The sequence below is a fragment of the Mirounga leonina genome, unplaced genomic scaffold (genome assembly GCF_011800145.1).
Source record: "Mirounga leonina isolate KUSES-001 unplaced genomic scaffold, KU_Mleo_1.0 Mir_366, whole genome shotgun sequence".
Classification (NCBI taxonomy): Eukaryota; Metazoa; Chordata; class Mammalia; order Carnivora; family Phocidae; genus Mirounga; species Mirounga leonina.
Genome location: NW_023270709.1, coordinates 19733576 through 19754060, shown reverse-complemented (window position 1 = coordinate 19754060; position 20485 = coordinate 19733576). Strand labels below are relative to the sequence as shown.

The 20485-nt window shown below is 41.8% G+C and overlaps 1 protein-coding gene across 1 annotated transcript in view; it reads right to left on the bottom strand.

Moving 5' to 3' along the window:
* The window catches only part of RNF144B (ring finger protein 144B), a 176764-nt gene extending 156786 nt beyond the window's left edge, over positions 1 to 19978 (bottom strand). Inside the window, exon 1 of the mRNA XM_034985751.1 lies at positions 19861 to 19978. The gene's annotated coding sequence lies outside the window, so the exon portion shown is untranslated. The remainder of the gene's footprint in view (positions 1 to 19860) is intronic.
* Between the last annotated feature and the right edge of the window lie 507 nt (positions 19979 to 20485).

Genomic DNA, 20485 nt, shown 5'->3' with positions numbered 1-20485 from the left:
TCTATATAAGAAGTTGGAGAAACTGAAAGGGCAAATTAAACATAACAGACATACAGTTGCATTACATCCCCAGGAAACTTTTTGAGTGCCAAAGAAGAAAAAAGTTCTTAAATACAAGGAAAATAATTTAAATATCAGAAAAACCTGGAAAATCTATTTTTAAAAAAATCATGGATAGCACTTACAAAAGAAGGGGGACTCTGACAGCACAATGTATCATATTCTGAGACCGTTTAAGATTTGGATGATTTAAGCATCACTTATTCCTCGAGTTGTTGTTATTCTGAGATATACTTAGATGTGATTCTTATATTTTAAAATTTTGTTGAAGAGCCCTAACCCAAAATAGTTAGCAGCGTGTTACTCTGATTTCCTGGAATTATAGACCAACAGAGCTAGAAAGATATTCGGGATGATTTATTTCAACACCTATTTTTAGATAAGTGTCCTGATACCCAGACAGGATGAAGGTCATGCAGTGGCAATATGAAAACTAGGACCCAGAGTCCCTGATTCTTAGCTGCATTTACTGAATCTTCGTTGTGATTTAAAATGACAATAATTGAAAAAATGTTGAAATTGGCTGCAGCAGACCTCCCATGCAAGGATTGCTACCATTAGTGATTAAAAAAACCAAAGTGCAGAATCAAGATAATGGTACAGAAACAACTATCCATCAAAAAAAAAAAAAAAAAAAAAAGAGGTACCCTCAATAAGCAAAAAAATTCATATTATGTTTTCTGCCCTAAATTGTTAAATGTGTTGCCTAAACTTTTCATTTTCCTTTGATGCTATAAGCTTAAATTAGAAACATTTTCTCCCTTTAAAGAAAACACCCTTTAGCAGGTTTGTACCCTGAGGTTACCAACAAGTCCCAAATCTCAGTGGCTTAAAACAAGAAAAGGTTTTTGGTTTTTGTTTTTTTTTTTAAGGTTTTTGAATAAGTCACGGAAATAAAAGGTAAGGGCATAGGGAACACAGTCAATGGTCTTGTGATCCTGTTGTATGGTGGTGACAGATGGTAGGTGTACTCAAAATTTTTTAAAAGGTTTTCCCACTCAGGCTAAATGTCCATTCCAATTCAGCAGGGGGCGCTGCACATCGTTATCATTCAGGGACACAGACCAATGGAGCATCTACCCTAGACGCATCTCCAGGGGCGCCTGGGTGACTCAGTCGGTTGAGCATCTGCCTTCCGCTCAGGTCATGATCTCCGAGTCCTGAGATCGAGCCCCACGTCAGTCAGTCGGGCTCCCTGCTCAGCGGGGAGTCTGCTTCTCCCTCTCCCTCTGCTCCCCCCCCACTTGCGTGCACACACACTCTCAAATGAATAAAATCTTAAAAAAGAAAAAAATAGACACATCCCCAGAGGCCCTTAGACCAGGGACTAAATACTCAGAAGCGACGCATAATTCTTGCAAATCATTGGTCAAACTCATCACATGATGTGGCTCAGGAAATGCGATATTAAAGGCAGAACACCAGAAGTATTTGGAGAAGAGCGTTACTACCATACCCTGTATTTCTGAAATGTGAAAAACTGGAGACTGACCGTCTCTGACTGAATACACGTATTTATGAAGTACCTATTTTTTTTTTTATCATAAGCAGAAAGAAGCTAAAAAGAATGTCACTACGTGTCGAGAACCTCCAGAAATAGCCTTTGTTCAACCACCAGATAACCAATGACCCTGGCAAGCCACATCAGTTTTCTCTCTTGTAAAATAACCAGATGAGAAAAGCTGATTTCTAAGGTCTCATCTAGCCTTATGTGACCTACAATCCCAACTGACTGAGTTAATGAATCTGTTCAGGAAGACTTCTCACTGGTTGCATTAACAATGCTAAACTCAAGATACATTCTCTTGAAGATGCAACATTCAAATACAGAAGCCTCAGTTGCCAAAAACCAGACAAAAATGGTAATTATTTGGTTGCTTTTCTTTTTCGTTCTTTTTTTTGGCTTTGTTGTATTTTCCAAATAGTCACAAAAGTAGAAAATCTCACTTTGTTCAAGGAACTATATGGCATATAGCTTGCATTGGGTTTGTTCCAAAGAATCCTACACCAACATCTAGGAATAGTTTCCCTAACCAAAGCAAAAGGTTTCTGTTCATTCTGGACCTGACTATACTTTACTATGCTTCAATGCATTCTCTTTCTGTTATTTTTTTCCCCTCTGCTTATATCTGTGTCTTTTCTTACAGGGTTGAGAGAATCCTAAATTCTACAAGGCAATTATGTAGCATCATACTTTTTCCTTACGGGGATCAGCCCGTGACATTTTATCTGAACCAAAGTCATTCTGTTCAACCAGCTGAGGAGATAAGGACACTCATATTTACCCCCAATCATTAAGAATATTAACAGAAAAAAATTTTTGTTTTACATAATAGGGAAAGAGCAGTAGAAACTCCTCTTTGAGAAAGGAAAATGTGAAATCAGAAATATGACTCCCTTTAAGCAGTGAATCTGTTTTAATAAAAGGCAGATTATAAAGCAAATCAATTGAGCCCAAAAATACTTCATTTGAATTCTATGTTATTAAATATCTTGATCTGTGCTGTAAAGAAAGCTGGATTTAGGGGCGCCTGGGTGGCTTAGCTGGTTAAGCGTCTGCCTTCGGCTCAGGTCATGATCCCAGGGTCCCTGGATCAAGCCCCATGGCAGGCTCCCTGCTCAGCTGGGAGTCTGTTTCTCCCTCTCCCTCTGTCCCTCTGCTCCCCTATGCTCTCTCCCCCACCTAAAATAAATAAAATCCTTAAAAAAAAAAAAAGAAAGAAAGAAAGAAAGAAAGATGGATTTGGGGTCTAGTGAATGAAAATAGAGCCCCAGGGCGCCTGGGTGGCTCAGATGGTGAAGCGTCTGCCTTCGGCTCAGGTCATGATCCCAGGGTCCTGGGATTGAGTCCCACATTGAGCTCCCGGCTCAGCAGGGAGCCTGCTTCTCCCTCTGACCCTTGCCCCTCTCATGCTGTTTCTCTCTCGCTCTCTAAAAAATAAATAAAATCTTTAAAAAAAAAAAAAGAAAAGAAAATAGAGCCCCAGTTAGCTACTGATCAACTCAGGTGGATGGTCTCAACTAAAGTTAAAACTAGCTATGCCCTTTTGTCCTCTACAAATGACAGATTCCTCCGTGGGGTTTCTTCCAACTATCCAATGTAAGGAAAAGACATTCTTGCTTTCCCATTGTCTCCAGGAACCTGCTTTATCTCCCTGAAAAAGTAAACTTTTATATTCGCATAAACCTCAAGATTTGTGAAATCATGTTTCAAAGTCATTAAACATGACCAGGGTGGAAGATGATGCCAAGTCATAAATTGCACATGCTGGTAATCACACTTTGCATATATATATATATGAATGTAAAATAAACTTAGTGGGTTTAAAGAAATTATTTTCCTGCCTGGAGCCAAGTTTTGGTCCCACAGACACTGTGCAAATCTCAGTGTGGACCCTGCAGCTCTGCGTGTCTCCCCCTGCTGCAGCTGTTTGCAACTAACTTGAATTATTATCATTAAAGAGCTTCTCACGATTTCTGAACCCAAAGCACAGTGCACCGCATTGTTCATTCATCTGCATTACAGAAAAGCAGAGGTTTGTTTTGAAAATAAAAGTCTCCCTAAAGCCCCAAGTCATTAAATCAGAAGCTAAATTGCAAGTTGGTGGTAATGAAAGAGGAGCTCAGAAAGAACTAGAGAAATAGAATCACTGAGGCTTAAATTGTCTAACTACCTACGTTCACCAAGACAATCTTAAATGAGAAGCATTTCTCTGCCTTCCAAGGAAACTCTTTCATCACCCCCAATTCAGGGGTTAGGCTAAAGAGAGGATTCTTTTTTTTTTTAAAAGATTTTATTTATTTATTTGAGAGAGAGAATGAGAGACAGCACGAGAGGGAAGAGGATCAGAGGGAGAAGCAGATCCCCCGCTGAGCAGGGAGCCCAATGCGGGACTCGATCCTGGGACTCCGGGATCATGACCTGAGCCGAAGGCAGTCGCTTAACCAACTGAGCCACCCAGGCGCCCTAAAGAGAGGATTCTTAACCAGAAAAGTACATCAGATGACCCCTGGGGAAACCTTCCAAACACACAGACCTATCCACACCATCCACACCTCAGACCCGCCAACTCAGAAGGCAGCATGTGTATCTTGAAAATGTTTCCCAAAAGGATTCTGATATATACCGTTAGTCTGCAAATTCTAATCTCTGAAGGCCCTCCAGCTCTAAACTCTACATTAATAAGCGGAGCCAATGAGAAAAGAGCTCTACAGAGTCGAATCAATAAGGCTCTGCCAGCAATCATGATTTATTGATTACCTGGTGGCGTCGCCATGAGAGAGAACCCACACCTGGTCTCCATCTTGGGGAGCAGTTGTCGCCAAGGCTTTTATACTAGATCTGCACCTCCCTGAGAGACTGCGTAGACAACGCGAAGACACTTTGGCCCAAGTTCAGATTCTTGCTTCTTCATTAGTACCTGGATACCTAAACCTGCACTGGTTACTAAACTTAAACCTCGGGGCGCCTGGCTGGCTCAGTCAGGTTGGGTCATCTCGGGTCATGAGTTCAAGCCCCATGTCAGGTGTACAGATTACTTAAATTAACCTTTAAAAAAATAATAAAATTTGGGGGCACCTGGGTGGCTCAGTCAGTTAAGCATCTGCTTGAGGCTCAGGTCATGATCTCGGGGTCCTGGGATCAAGTCCCACATCGGGCTCCCTACTCAGCGGGGACCCTGCTTCTCCCCTCCCCTCCATTCTTTCTCTGTCTCTCAAATAAACAAAATTTTAAAAATAATAATAAAGGGGCGCCTGGGTGGCTCAGTTGGTTAAGCGACTGCCTTCGGCTCAGGTCATGATCCTGGAGTCCCTGGATCGAGTCCCACATCAGGCTCCCTGCTCAGCAGGGAGTCTGCTTCTCCCTTTGACCCTCCCTCCTCTCATGTGCTCTCTCTCTCTCATTCTCTCTCTCAAATAAATAAATAAAAAATCTTTAAAAAAATAAAAATAAAAATAATAATAATAATAAAATTTTTAAAAATAAACTTAAATCTTTTTGAGCCTCAGTTTTGTGGTGTGTGAAATGGGATCAAGACTCCCTCCCTCACTTGTGCACAGTGCCTTGTACATACAACAGGTGTTAGCTACATGTAACTTCTAAAACATAACATGCCTCCTCCTACTTCTGTCTCATTTCTCTAAAAATAAGCCTTTTCCTGTGTCTCCAAAGCCTTTTCTCCACTATAAAGCTAATAAAACATTTTGACTTAAAGAGAGAAAAACTGTAAAGTCTTAATTATTCCCACCAATAATGGAAAGGTGTATTACAGAGAGATGAACCACTACACTCAATAATGCACAAGCATCAGCTTATTTATTACTTTTTCCCAAACCCCACACCTCACCTTGGTCATCTCTTCCAGGTCAAACCCTCCAGTTTTCTAAATAGAAGGCCTTGGGCAAGTCATTTCACCTTAGGAACTTTCGGTGTGTAAAGTAGGAAGGTTAGTATTGTCAATATCTGCTTCAGGGAATTCCTGCGAGAGCCCAGTGAGGTCATGTGTATCGAAGTGATTTAATGTACATTTAACATTATGCAAATATAAAGGGGGGCTAGTACATAGCAGCTTTTAATAGCTTTTGGCCAGGCTTCTCAGATTTGACAAATGTGACTTGCTTTCCCTCATCTTCATCTTCCATCCCCATGTTATAAGGGAGATGGTAAAAACAAAACCAACCAACATAATGTGAAGACAGTATATTTACCCAATGATAAGTTAATTTGTTTTTTTTTGTTTTTTTTTTTTAAAGATTTTATTTATTTGACAGAGAGAGACACAGCAAGAGAGGGAACACAAGCAGGGGCAGAGGGAGAGGGAGAAGCAGACTCCCCACTGAGCAGGGAGCCCGATTCAGGGCTCGATCGCAGGACCCTAGGATCACGACCTGAGCCGAAGGCAGACGCTTAACAACTGAGCCACCCAGGTGCCCCAATGATAAGTTAATTTGTAACCTGAATATCATATACAAGTTCTAGCCTCAAGAATGGATATCCTGTTTGGTTTTTATTGTGCGTGTATTTCGTTTTAATAATACGTACTGAGGCTTTTTTATTTCCCATAGCTCCCCGAGGCTGCTCTCAGAAGTTTTGTGGAATCACAACTAAACACACATATTTTAAAACTTTATATTTTCAATGTTTTCCAGTAATTTGAAAACAATAATAAAAATAAATAGCAAAGGTGCAATTTTCTAAAATGAACAAATTTTAATATGAGGGGCTATCTAAGCATACCAGAATTGCTAGAAATAAGAGAGAGAATATTGCAGCCCAGAGATCCCTAATATATTTTAAGATTTGCCCACTTAGTCTTGGTTGATTTGGGAGAGTCTCCTTAGATTCTTCTGTCCCCTGACAGGTGGTGCCATACATCTCTCTTTTAATTAAAAGAAATAATAAATCTTCACAACAATTTTGTAAAATCCTTTAAAACTGAGGGTCATTGAAACCTGGGTAGACAGTTACTCTGTTGTCCACAGAGGGTACCATCCTGAATTTGTACTGATGGCTCTAGGAGGCCTCTTCAGGAACGTAACATTTCTGTTGTGTCTGAGCTGCCTTTTACCACATCCTAGCATTATAGACCACCCCCCCACCCCCAACCGCCGCCGCTCCCTTACTGTCTGTTGCCTAAAGCCAAGCTCTCCAGTCTAGCAACAGACCTAGGCTCCAGAATTCCCTTCTCTCAGCCATGGTTTTACATATCCCCATCCTGGCATGCATGAAGTAACAAAGCCATACATATTAATTTGGATGGCTGCTAGTCGTTTCTATTTTTTACTTATATTTCAAAAAGCTTTGCTTATAGGTATTTTGAGTAATTTTGATAAATGCATATTTACAATCTCTGGCCTCTACTATATTGAGACCAAACTCATAAAGGAAAGTGTTCAACTGAATTATTTCATAGGTTTGTTACTTTATATTCACTAAGTAACTGAGTTAAAGAATAGCAATTAAACAGTTCAAGCCGAATTAAAACTATAATGATTAGATAATTTATTTGTGGTTTTCAGCAAGCCAGGAATAATACCTAGGAATAAAGTATAAAATCTGGAACTAGATTTAATAATACAAATATAATACTGATTTTTTATTTGCACAACTGCAGTAGGACATTAAAGAGAAGGCTCAAATGAACGGTGAGATATAAGCCAGATTCACACATGAAAGGACTCAACACTGTAAACACATAAATTCTCTCCAAATTAATCTACAGATTCAATGTAACTCCAATCAAAAGTAAAATGGAATTTGGGGGAGAGGGGAATCACAAAATGAGTGTAAGGACCAGTCAATAAGGCATGCCAAGGTGACTTGGGAAGCCCAGTCCATCTCCACCCTGGCCACCCCATCCCACAGCCTTCTCTGCTACCCCATATAAGCTTTAGATAAACTATAACAAATTATTTTTAAATGCATAGCTGGGCAGAAAGCAAGATAGGGAAATCTCCCAGAAACAAAAAAGAAACTCAAACCCCACAAGGGTGATTAAGAATTGAAGACAAAGGAGGAATACGAGAACAGATACCTTGGAGCGTCGGGATGAAGCCCTGGCATTAAGTCAGGAGGGTGGAAGACTAGAAAAACTCTCCTCTCAGGAGAAAAGCAGTACCAAAGCAGGCCACTGGCTCTGGGCTATACATGCGGAAAGGAGTCAGCAGCGAGAAATCAGAGACTTTAGCCTGCTCAAGGCACAGGAAGGAATTCAAATGAACTCTAACGACACAGGATTGGAAACCAGATCCCAAGCTGAGGAAGCATGCAGACCTCAACAAAAGAAACATAACAACCCAGGGTGCATGGAACTCACATGGTGAACTCACAAAGATGATAAGGCACATGAACAAGCAAACCACTGTGAGAGAGAGAAATTAGCAGATGAATCAAAAAGGAGAATTTACTCCACCAAAGTTACAGGTAACAAGGCACTCTAAGAACTGTAATGTTTTTAAAATGTTTGACAAGATAAAGGCCGGAACAGAACAGGTAAGTCAAGAATAAGATTATCAGGAAGTAAAAGACCAAGATTCAAAAAGAGCCACGTAGACATCCAGAACTTAAAATATGGTTAATGGAAAAACAAAAGTAGGCCATTTTTATATGTTGTATTGTTTAAAATTTTTCTTCTCCTCTTCCCTTGGGGAAGGGGTCCAGTTCTCCATCTCCATCATGGGCTTGGCCACTGACTTGATTTGGTCAGTGGCGTGAAGGGACTCCACACCAGCTGTGAGCAGAAGCTTTCGGAAGCAGGGCAAGCCCACCAGCCCTCTTGCACACCACAAGAACCTCACACCTCAGACAGGGCTGCTCTCCTACGCCAGCCTGGGTCTCACCATAGGGTTGGCTGAACTTGACCCACCGCCTGGAGCAAAGATGGTGCATCTGACCTGCAGGCCCTGATGTGCAGAGTGAGCAAGAAAGAGACACCTGTTGCAAACCACTGAGGTTTGCAGGTTGTTTGTGCCCCTGTATTTTTTTTTTTTTTTTAAGATTTTTATTTATTTATTTGACAGAGAGAGACACAGCGAGAGAGGGAACACAAGCAGGGGGAGTGGGAGAGGGAGAAGCAGGCTCCCCACAGAGCAGGGAGCCCGATGCGGGGCTCGATCCCAGGACCCTGGGATCATGACCTGAGCTGAAGGCAGTCACTTAACCAACTGAGCCACCCAGGTGCCCTGTGCCCCTGTATTATTAAAGCAAAAGCCGATCCATGCAGCCAGCTGAAGAGAGAATCAGTGAAATTCAAGATAAAGCTGAAGAAAGCCCAGGACACAAACAGAGAAGTTTAATGCACAATATAGGACGTTGAGAGACATGAGGCTAGAATAAAAATATCCAGCATATGCTTGTCATCATGCCAAGAGCACAGACTCGAGAAAATGGGGGGATATGTTAGTTTGCCATAGTCATGAAACAGCTCACCACAAACTCAGTGGCTTCTCCAGAGTCCTGGTCATGTGGCCTCTCACAACGTGGCAACATGATTCTTCAAAGCGAGCAGGTGAATCTCTCTCCAGTCTTTTTTTTTTTTTTTTTTAAGATTTTATTCATTTATTTGACAGAGAGAGAGAGAGCACAAGCAGGGGAAGAGGCAGAGGGAGAAGCAGGCTCCCCGCTGAGCAAGGAGCCTGATGCGGGACTCGATCCCAGGACCCTGGGATCATGACCTGAGCCACCCAGGCATCCCCCCCTTTTTGTTAACAGTATTATATTAGTTTCGTTAACAGTATTATATTAGTTTCAGGTGTACAATATAGCGACTCAACACTTCTGGTCTCTCTCCAGTCTTGATAATGAGGGTAATGGAACAAAATCATGGGAGTAACATTTTATCCTCCCAGGCTCCAGCCATGCTCAAGGGGAAGGGGTTTACGGGGGGTGGGGGGGTGCAAAGATCTTGGGAGACATCTTAGGATTTTGCTTGTCTCAGCGAAACAGCAACACTGGGAGATGTAATATGCCCCAGGTCATATACGGCCTCGAGCTCTTCGCTCCTCCCCTTGGGCGAAAGGAACTGCTTGGAGCATTTAGCAGAGCACTCGAACCAAGTGGCATCACCCTCAGGATCCTTAAGGGCACAACTGGGTTTCCTCTAGACCCACAGCAGAATGACTCATATCCCTATGCCAAGTAACCACTTTTCTTCCATCTATTCGGGTCAATCTAATATCCTACTTCTGGATCCAAAATTCCACTTCTATGGAATAAACTGCCCTTGTTCTCGGTCAGTGTAAATACTTTATGGGTGACTCATATGTATTTCTCAAGTTGTCTTTTCCACTTTTAGGAACACATTAATAGAAACACTATTTAGATTGTTCCCTTGTCACTCCTTTACCATTAAAGACTTAGACTGAATAACTTCGCAAATTCTGGAAAGATAATATGGAAGCTAATAGTTTAAAGCCCTTTTAAAATTCCCAAAAGCTGAAAAGAGAAAGCCATTAGCATTTTTGTTTATTCTAGAGTGTATTGGCTTATGGGCATCATCTTTATTGTTTTACAGGAACACATGCTTTTTTTTTTTTTTTAATTGATCAATGGCAGAATACAAATGGTGAAAAATCAATCTTAGCCGTTTATGGCTTCTGTGATTCTTTGGAAACAGAAGGGAGAAAATGTCTTATGGGCTTATTTCACAAAGGCAGTATCTCAGATCATTTCCCCAGCTGTGGAACAGACTGCGAACCTTATTCTTAAATTACCTGACGCATATTTTAATTGACTGATTAAATTCTCCTAGCGTCCTTTTAAGAAGTGAAAAAGTTACCATGACATTTCTGTTTAATTCCTGAAAAAACCTGCACTCCCCTTCCATTCTCTTGTCAATTTTGGACCATTGAAAAACTGCAGATGGTTTCATCTGTACGACCAGGGCAGCGAACAAACAGGACTCATGGGATAGCATCAGAAAATGACTTTATCTGTTTTCTCCATCGCCCCTTTTACTATGTGTGACTTGTTCTTCCCTTGTCCTTGGGTGAAATTCAGGATAGTTGTCATGACTTTTTCAGCTCCTCTTAAATAAAGAGGACACTGGAGTCACTCTAAATCCCCCAAATCGATCGCCATCCTGTAATTAATGTGTCCCATTAATACAGCACTCAAACTTCCAACTTCACGGAAAGTTACCCTTCTTCCTTCAGCTATGACCTACTGAACACCTTTACTGAACAACTGCCCCTTGTACTGGGAAAGATGGACAGGGAAAGACTCCTCTCTCTTTGGCCAGATTGCTAACATAGGTTATGCCACTTCCTGATACCAAAGGAGGGATGAGATGGGGGGCGGGCAGGGCGAAGAGGCAGCAGGAAAATTCTCCCTTGACTAACAATCTAACGCTGGTGATCTGTGAGCTTGGTGGTATTTAAAGCTTACTTTTTCCTCTTGAGCAAGGGTTGGGGATGGTGATGGGGGAATGGGGGTCGAGAGGTAGAGAACCTCAACTCTACCCCCATCACCTGCAGATCCCCTGGTGCACGTGGTTACTTATAGCTCTTTCTGAAGTTTACCTGCTGGGGTCCAGGTGGCCCTCTTGCACATGACCTGAGATGACCCCAGGGTAGCTAACTCTCCAGTGTAGGCTACCTTTGGTCCTTAGGGAACAACCCTGCAGTCCATGCTCTCCCAAATTATGGCACAATGCTCTGTTGATCTACCAGTAAACGAGCTAGCCAGTCTCCTGTCCTTTAGATTTCTCAGGCACCAATCTCTCATCTACTATGCCCTCAATCATTATACATTCCAAATGGTCTGCGCAAAACCCTGTTCTCTAGACTTGAGTGGAACAGATATGACCTCACACCCTTCTCTCAAGGTGGCCAGAAGTGGGGGCTCAAACCCACTACCACCTCTCTAAAAATGATCTTCTAATCATTATTTTCTTAGCCTCTCCAGCCTGTTTTATCAGCTGGAAGTGGCCAATGAGCTAACCACAAACAATGCTAAGCTGATTTCCCTGTGCTTCCTCTTCCAACTCTGCACTGTGGTCTTACACCTGACTTTGGAATATGGCCTTTACCGTCTTGGGTCACAGCTAAAACTGAAAACTCAAAAGGTTTCATCTTGACGTTTCGTGACATGGGGACTCATATTTCTATCATTTGGTTCATTTTTACTTTTTTCCAGTAGAAAATATACGTAGTCTGTTAGCTCACAAACTCCTGCGTGCAGGGCTTGAACTCCCAAGAGTTAAATAATCGCAGAAAGCGAGGTGTAGGCACCAGCCCACAAAGCATGAGAAGACAATGGCTGAGGTGAGGTGGGGAATAGCTGGAGTGCACGAAGCAAGAGTAAAAGATACAGAGTTCCCAGCTTGAATAGCCCACTGTACACTGGACTGAGTCCATGAGTTTTTGTTCTCCCAGTCCCGATCCTCCTTTATGACAGCACCACGTAGCATCGCCACCCTGGGAGTTATCCTAGGTTCCTCCCTCTCTCCCACCTGCCACCTCCAATCAGTCACCAAGTCCTATTAATGCTATTTATAAGTCCTCCCTCCTATCTAGCTGCTCCTCCCATGCCCCCGCCACTGCTTCCATGTGGGTCCTCATTACTTCTTTCCTACGTTTGTTTTAAGATGGAGTGGGACGTGCTTATATGATCATGGAAAAGAGTCAATAGAGAAGAAGAGACTGAAAACAGTTGAGAGAGAAGACCATGAGTAAAGCCAGATTTCTAAAGGAGAAGAAGAGATGGAATCTTGAACCCAGGGGGAAAAAGTAAATCTTGGATGGGAAAAGAAAAACTGTACCATCTGAGATACTGACTTTCCCATAAAGCTATATTAATTCAATTTTTTCATGTCAATATTTTCTTTCTTTTTGGAAATAAACTGGTGTCAGACGGTAGTATTTTTAATGCCCTTACTTGAAAAAAAAATTTACTTGGCAAACTTTCATATTTTTTTCTTCTGAAATTTTGCTATTCCTTCAAATCGTAATCTGCAATCTTGACTATCCATCTAGCTACTGAATTCTCTCTCTTCTTTCCTATCTTTTCCCTTTCCCTTAAGGGAGAAACATGTTTTCATTGGCTGTTTACACTTCCTATCTTCCTCCCTACACTTGTTAATCATCCCACTGCTGTCGTCCTTCTACTGCATCTCTCTACTCAAAGGGTCTGTGGCTGAGGTCACTCTAACCAACTGCCAAACCCAATGCTCATGACACGAATGAGAGTTGTTTCCATCCGAAATTTCTAAATTCCCTTTTTTTTTTAAGATTTTATTTATTTGTTTTAGAGACAGAGAGAGAACTAGCACGAGCGGGAGGGGCAGAGAGAGAGGGAGAGAGAGAGAATCTCAAGCAGACTCAAGCTAAGCGTAGAGCCTGACTCGGGGCTCGATCCCAGGACCCTGAGATCAGGACCTGAGCCGAAACCAAGAGTCGGATGCTTAATGGACTGTGCCACCCAGGCGGCCCCTGCTTGTCTCTTTTGTTGGCTTTTCCTCTGTGCCCTGAGGGCTGTTGAAGGTTTCTTCCTGCTCCAGGCTCTCCTGGGGCCATCTCATTCATGTCTTCTCCTACAAACTATGTTCTGACAATTCCTATATAATTATCCCCTGTAACCTGTACCATTCTGTGAGGTAAACATTACTTCTTCCAGGTGAAGAAATGAAGTTAGGAACATTAAAGTAATTTGCAAAGCTCCTGTTGCTAGTGTTAAGGAGTGTATTCAACCCACAATCTTCAGAACCCAAAGGCCATGGTCTTTGAACTCAAAAATAATTGTTTTAAGGATAAAATAAGGTAATGTATAAAAGTGGTTGAAAACTGAGACAAAGGTTTCTATCTTTTTTTTAAGTAATCTCTACACTCAACATGAGGCTTGGACTCATGACCCCAAGATCAAGAGCTGTTGCTCTGCTTACTGAGCCAGCCAGGCGTTTCCAAAGGTTTCTATGTTAATGCAGTTCAGGCATTGTATAATAAAAAAAAAAAAAATCCTTCATACCACCAGTCTCTTGCTCCCTCCCTTCTCTCTGAAGTGGTAGAGTAAATCACAGCACATTTCAACCTTCTCCTTTTTTTTTGCCAACCATGGAATCAGCCAGGGCTCCACACCATAGGTACAGGACCCCATCTTAACTCCTGATTCTCAACCAATAGAGATTACTTCTCCAAGATAGAGAAAGCAGACAGAAAATAATAGGTATATGAAAAGACTGTATTCCAAAAGGAGACTCTTCTAAGGAATTACCATAAATGGTATGTAAATAAAGTTGCTGTACAGTTGAAACTTGGATGGATCTTCTATGTGGTGGACTCAGTAAGAAGCAAAAGGGTGTCATAGCTATGAAGCCAAGGTAGGTAATCACAAAGCAGGAAGGATCTGAGATTTGGACAGACAACCGAAAATATCATTGCCAAGTCAAAAGTTGCAATACGGGAAATAAAGGTAACATATGGGAAATAACTGAAAATCTCAACAGAGTAGATGATGGGCTTGAGAAATTCTGCCAATGTTCAGAGAAAAGGCAAAAAGATTACATTTATTAATGAACATGAGATATGGGAGATGAATGCATAAATGTATGCATAATTCCAAAAAGAAAGATATCAGTAAAGAAATCATCAGAATTGAATACTGAGATGAAAAATAGATATTAAGTCTTCAAATCAATACTACTCAGAGAGTACCAGGAAAAAATAAAACAGACTATCATCATGATATAGTCTGGTTAAAAAAAAAAATTTTTTTTTTAGTATTAGAGAAATGAAAACGCTTTAAGCGGACAGAAAAACTGATTACCTACAAAAGAATAGCAATCAAAAAGACCTCAGACTTCTCTTCTGCCACCCTCATTGCTAGAATTCAATCAAGCCATATCTAGAGAGCTTTGAGATAAGGACTGTGACCCAAGCATTTTATATAAAGCAAGAAAAACAGAAAGTAATCTCATCTGTGCAAGGCTTTCTGAAAGCAATTTCTTAAAAACATCCTCAGCTACACATGGCCTAAAAAATTTGCTTGAATATATACTTGAATTTGTTATGGTATGAATTTAATGATTGAGGAACAGTAATGTTATTAACCAGGTATAAGCAGTAGAATGACTTAAACAGAGTTAAGACTGAACAAATTTGGTCAATATGGGTATAAACCTTAAAGAAAATGTTAAAAGTAATTCTTTAAACAAAAAAAAAAATAATAAATTATTTCAGCATTTGATTTTAATAACCCTAGATTATCTCACTAGATTTTATCAACAAAAAACCAGGACATGGAGGAGACAGAGAAAGAGAAAGAGTAAATGTGTCCAATTTCTCACCTTACAGAAAGAAAGCTGTTAAATATCATTTTTTCCTGGCATTGATTAGGGAAAACGAGCTCATGTCTATATTAAAAAACAAGAAAAAACCTTAAAGGCAGCAATAGTTGGAATTTTTTAAAGATATGATCTATCAGAAGAATGAGCAAATACAATGTAGTGCAGATAGCTAAAGAAAAAACATTGAATGGCATGGGCAAATCTTACATTGTTAATTTTAAAAAAATAATGCATAGAAAAAAAATCTTAATTCTGTAACAACATTCATATATGCATATATACTCACATGCATAGTTAAAAGCCAGAAAAGTTATGCCAAAATGTTAGATGTGGTTATCTCTGGGTAGTGAGATCAGAGATGATTCTGATAGTCATCTCTATACTCCTCATTGTTTTCCAAAGCCAAAATGTAAAATTAGTTCCATTGTCTGATCTGCTCCTTGGCCTTTTTCATAAGCCTACTTGCAAACTTAAATATATTTATATACACATTTATATACAATATTGCAAACACTCTTACATCTTTCTGCTCACACGGTTTCCCAGAAAATAGTGATAAAGTACCAAAGTATGCTAATAGAGAGTAGGATTTCAAAAAGAAAGAAGAGTCTGCACTAATTAAGTATGATGGGCAAGAAGCATTAAGTGACAAGAACTTCTTTGAAAACTTCAAGCCAAACTTCACGAGGCCCTTCTATACGTGAAGAGGAGGCAGGGTGAGGAGGGGGCTGGTAGGCTAAATGTTAATCCAGTAGAATAAATAACAAAAGCCAAAAGAAGCCTATTAAAATATATAGACTCATGAAACTAAAGGTAAAATTTTACTGCTCAAAAGTTATATTTACGTCAGATTCAGTAAGAAATGTTCTTTGTAGGGCAATGACTCTCAACCCTATCAGACTAATGCTTATCTTTACAATATTTTGTAAGTTTCCCTTCACTATCTTGCTATGATATTCACAGAAATAGAGCCTAATTACATACAGTTTCAAAGCCAAACAAATATACCGCTGTAACGATAATATGAAGGAGGATAATATAAAAAAAGAGAGTAAATTTAATAAAGGAATACATAATTTAAAATGTAACTGCTCTGGCAGGCTGACACAGGAAAGCAAAATTTCTAAAAGGCCTTGAAGGAAATGGTGCTATACAACAAAGAACTGCTTGCAGATAGCAATGAAGATGTGGCAAATTGGTCACACTATAGATGTCTTGTAAATCACCAAAATTTCATGAAATTACAAAGAAAATGTATTTGTAAAGACATCCTGATCGTTGATTGTTGACGACTAATTCCACTTTGGAACACATAATTTAAATTGTCTTTAATCATTAGACCAACGTAAGAATGTTGAGCTCCCCACACTGAATACACCTAAACTGAAACATTAAACACACATGAAGACTTTATAAAATATTTTCCGAATTAGGGTATTTGTCAGATATCCCCAAATGAGCATCCTACCATCTACAGATTCAATCAATAGCTTACACTCATTAGGGAAGTGGTGTGGGGTATCGAGAGTGATACATGTCATTGGTCAAGATGCTTAACTTCTCTGAATCACAGATTATATAAAGGGGATAATAATGGCTACTTCTGAAGGCTGTGAAGGTTTTTTTAATGTATATAAAGCATCTCAATAAATAATTGGCAGTGAGACGTACCATTGACAAGAACACTTCCATAGAGTCTATATGGTTTCTTAAGATTGGTGCCTACATATCAGGACAAACTCTTTTATAAGTGACAAAAGAAAAAGGTCTCAACACTAGGATCTTGGGAAGATAGATCTTTAAGACAAAAGATCTTGAAAGACACAGACATCAAGAAGTTGGACTTCCAAAATTCAAGCCTTAATTAAGTAGGGTTGTGAAGGCTAGAAACTCCAAGGATGGCTTCCATTATTTCAGACTGCAGTCTCTGAGGAACGTTCTGAAGGCTAACCATTCCTGAATGATATAGTGATTTATTTTTATTTATTTATTTTTTTTAAAGATTTTATTTATTTGACAGAGAGAGACACAGCGAGAGAGGGAACACAAGCAGGGGGAGTGGGAGAGGGAGAAGCAGGCTCCCCGCAGAGCAGGGAGCCCGATGCGGCACTCGATCCCAGGACTCTGGGATCATGACCTGAGCTGAAGGCAGTCGCTTAACCAACTGAGCCACCCAGGCGCCCTGATATAGTGATTTAGTCAGTCCCCAGTATGTGCCCCACCACCCTACTCTTCTCTCCATATACTCATCCTTCTTAGGGCACTTCTTTTCTTCATCAGTAGGGTGGAAATTAATATAGCCTCATTCAATAAGGCAGTTTGTGATCGAGGCTACACTGAGGCTACCCTCTTTGCGGCTAAAGGTATTTCTTAGAATACTGTGCTAAAAATGTAACTGCATTCTTCAACCAATGCAAACATGTTCTAATTGATGGGAGGGGGGAAAAAAATTCAATCCAGAGCACCAGCAATTCCTCTGCGAGCTGGCGTGGCAGGGAGAGTGTGGGGATCAGTGAAGCATCAAGTTACAGACCAAATTAAAGGTCTGAAAGAGAGTGGCAGCGTCTAATCATCCACAGTCTGAGCTGCCAGACTTGGATCTACCACCCTTACTCGCTCACAAAAGACGGCTCCACGTATGCTAAGCACACAGCTTATTTAATATCTTTTATTAAAAAGGCCTTCAGTTCCAAATAGATCTTTATGGAATTATTTCCTTGAAGTTTTTAGTTCTATCATATTAAAATTTCCATGAAAAAGTAATCAAAACCTAATGCTTACAGTGTTCTGCCACAGAGAAAAATATTGTGGGGTTTTGTTGCTATTAAAAACATGTGTTACATATATATACATAATTATGTAAGTCCCAGACCCAGGGTACACACATCTCTACAAAAACCTTAGGAAAATAATGATAATAGTTTTGCCTAAGCCAACGAAATCCATAACATAATATTGTCTATAACACCCCTCATTAAGCCGATGCTTTGAAAAGGTCAGCAAACAATGAATATTTCTGCATATTTTGTGGCACGGCCTGCAAACACTAGATCCATAGGGATGAATTAAGGTCACTTTTAAAATTCAAAAAATTCGAGAATTTAAAATTCTCGACTTGGTTGGCTGAATCGTGCGCATCTGCACTCTTTTTCCTAGGGGAAAGTTAATTTTAGAAAGGAGAAAAAGTTTGCCAGGAAAACAATCATATTGGCTCAATACCTAGACAGTGACTCTTTTCTTAAAAGTTCAGAATGCTTTACAGTCTCCTACTTGTCCTTAATATCCTTGAAAGCAGGTACCAAATACCATTCCTACTTCATAATGAGCATCTCATTTCATAAAAAGTGGTATGATTTAATATGATACCTACTGAATGGTATTTTTTTTTTAATGAGTCCTTTACCTCAATTTTCCAAAGACAGATAAAATAAAAATATTTCTTTACCCTGGTAGTTACTCTGAGAGTTTTGTAGGCACTTAGAACGGTTCAGATACGCATATATATGAAAAGCAGCAGAACTACATCTATGACAAAGAGCAAGATGGAGAAACATTTAGTATCTGTGTAAATTCAAGTACAACCTAATGTACAGACGCTCTTGGGGTGCCTGGGTGGCTCAGCCGTTAAGTGTCTGCCTTCAGCTCAGGTCATGATCCCAGGGTCCTGGGATCAAGCCCCTCTCCCTCTCCCCCTGCTTATGTTCCCTCTCTTCGCTGTGTCTCTCTCTGTCAAATAAATAAATAAAATCTTAAAAAAAAAAAAAATTTACAGACGCTCTTAACCAGTTCAGGGTAGAAGAGTTTGGTTCAAATAATTAGGAATGTGAACAGAATCTAAATTAATTTATATGATAATTCCTCCTTCTGGTTCCTAGAGATTCAGTGCATTTGGATCTTCGGCTTTAAAGTAACCAACATGTAGAGTCACCAGCCGTCACTGATGCAAACACAGTGAAGGAAGATTTTCTGATTTCCAGCGGAATAGGCCTCAGTCCTTTCTAATCGCCAGCATACTTTTGAAGGAATTCTTACATTGAAAAAAAAAAATTGATGTTTAAAAGCTAACTCCTTAACGAGGGCTCTTAGAAGTATGCTATTTCTCTCCATCCTCTATCTGAGTTTCAAATCAACGTTAATCCTCCCTTCCCAAAATTGCCAACTCAGAACCAACCACCCCACCAAATTCATCAACTGGAAAGAAATCAGCCTTAACAGTTGGGTGTCCCCTCTCCCTCCTCTGCGGACCTTTAAGATACTTCGAAGAGATGATGGGGGGGAGAGCACATCGCAGACACAGAAGCCTGCGGGTGCACACCGCGCCCCCCCGCCCCCGTTCTGAGCGCTGGAGTGGGAGCTACTGCTTTAGGCTGTGATAAAGTTCTAGTAACACCGCATTCACCCAGAAAACCTAGCAAACTCATCACAGTATTTAATTTTCAGGGAAAAAAACAAAAAACAAAAACCCACAACCCAAAGAGCCTCAACCTATTGTTCGGTGCAGATAGGAAAGATAAGACGGCACACCTACTTTGACCAAGGGTTATCATCGCCCTCCTCAAAGTTCGGGTAGAAACAGAAGGGGGGGTATGTTTCGGAAGGAGCGCAGCTGTGATATTCCAAGCTGGAAATTACTGCGGAGTCTAGGGGAGAACTGTGCGCGGGTGCGTGCGCCACACACCTGGAGACGGGGTAAGACCTCCCGCCTGCCCTCCCACCTTCTCCCCTCGAGCCCGATCGCGGGGTTTCGGGGGCTGCCGGGAGGCGGGAGAAGGGGAACAAGAGAGGGGGGAGGGGGGCAAGGAGACGCGGGTCCGGCGGGCCGCGGGGTAACAGCGCAGCTGGCGGAGGGTCGGGGTCCCCGCCGCCCGTCCCCCGCCCCTCCGCCCCGACCCGGGGCTCGCCCGGCGCGCAGGAGACCCGGGGGTGCGGGCGGTGGCGCGAGCGACGGAGGCCGCACCGGCAGCTGGTGCGGCTGGCCCGGCAGGGCTCGGACCAGGGCGCACCCCGCGCCCCTGCTTACCTTGCGCGCGAGGTCCGAGTCCCGAGCAGGGACACGGGGAGCGGCCGCCGTCAGCTCCTCGGGGCAGCGCTTCAGGCATCACCGGCGCGCGGGTCTCCTAGTTACCGGCCGCCCCGCGCGCCCCGGGCCCCCTCCTCCGGCCCTCGCCCCCGGCGCCCGCCCGCTCTTCCCCGCTCCGGCCGCCCTCCGCCGCGCTCCCCTTCTCCCCCTGCTGTTTATTCCGGAGAGCGGTGGCCCCTCTCCCGAGCCTTCCCTCCCCCAGCGCGTGCGCGCACACACCTCCCCCAGAAAACGCGCTCTTAAGGGGCCGCGATGGTGGTCCTGGAGATTCTGGGACGGGCGATCTCAGGAAAACCCTTTTAAAATCTTGGATCCAGGGCGCCTGGGTGGCTCAGTTGGTTAAGCGACTGCCTTCGGCTCAGGTCATGATCCTGGAGTCCCGGGATCGAGTCCCGCATCGGGCTCCCTGCTCGGCGGGGAGTCTGCTTCTCCCTCTGACCCTCCCCCCTCTCATGTGCTCTCTCTCATTCTCTCTGTCTCAAATAAATAAATAAAATCTTTAAACAAAATAAAATAAAATCTTGGATCTACCCAGTGAGGTTCAAGGGAGACTCCACTTCCAATC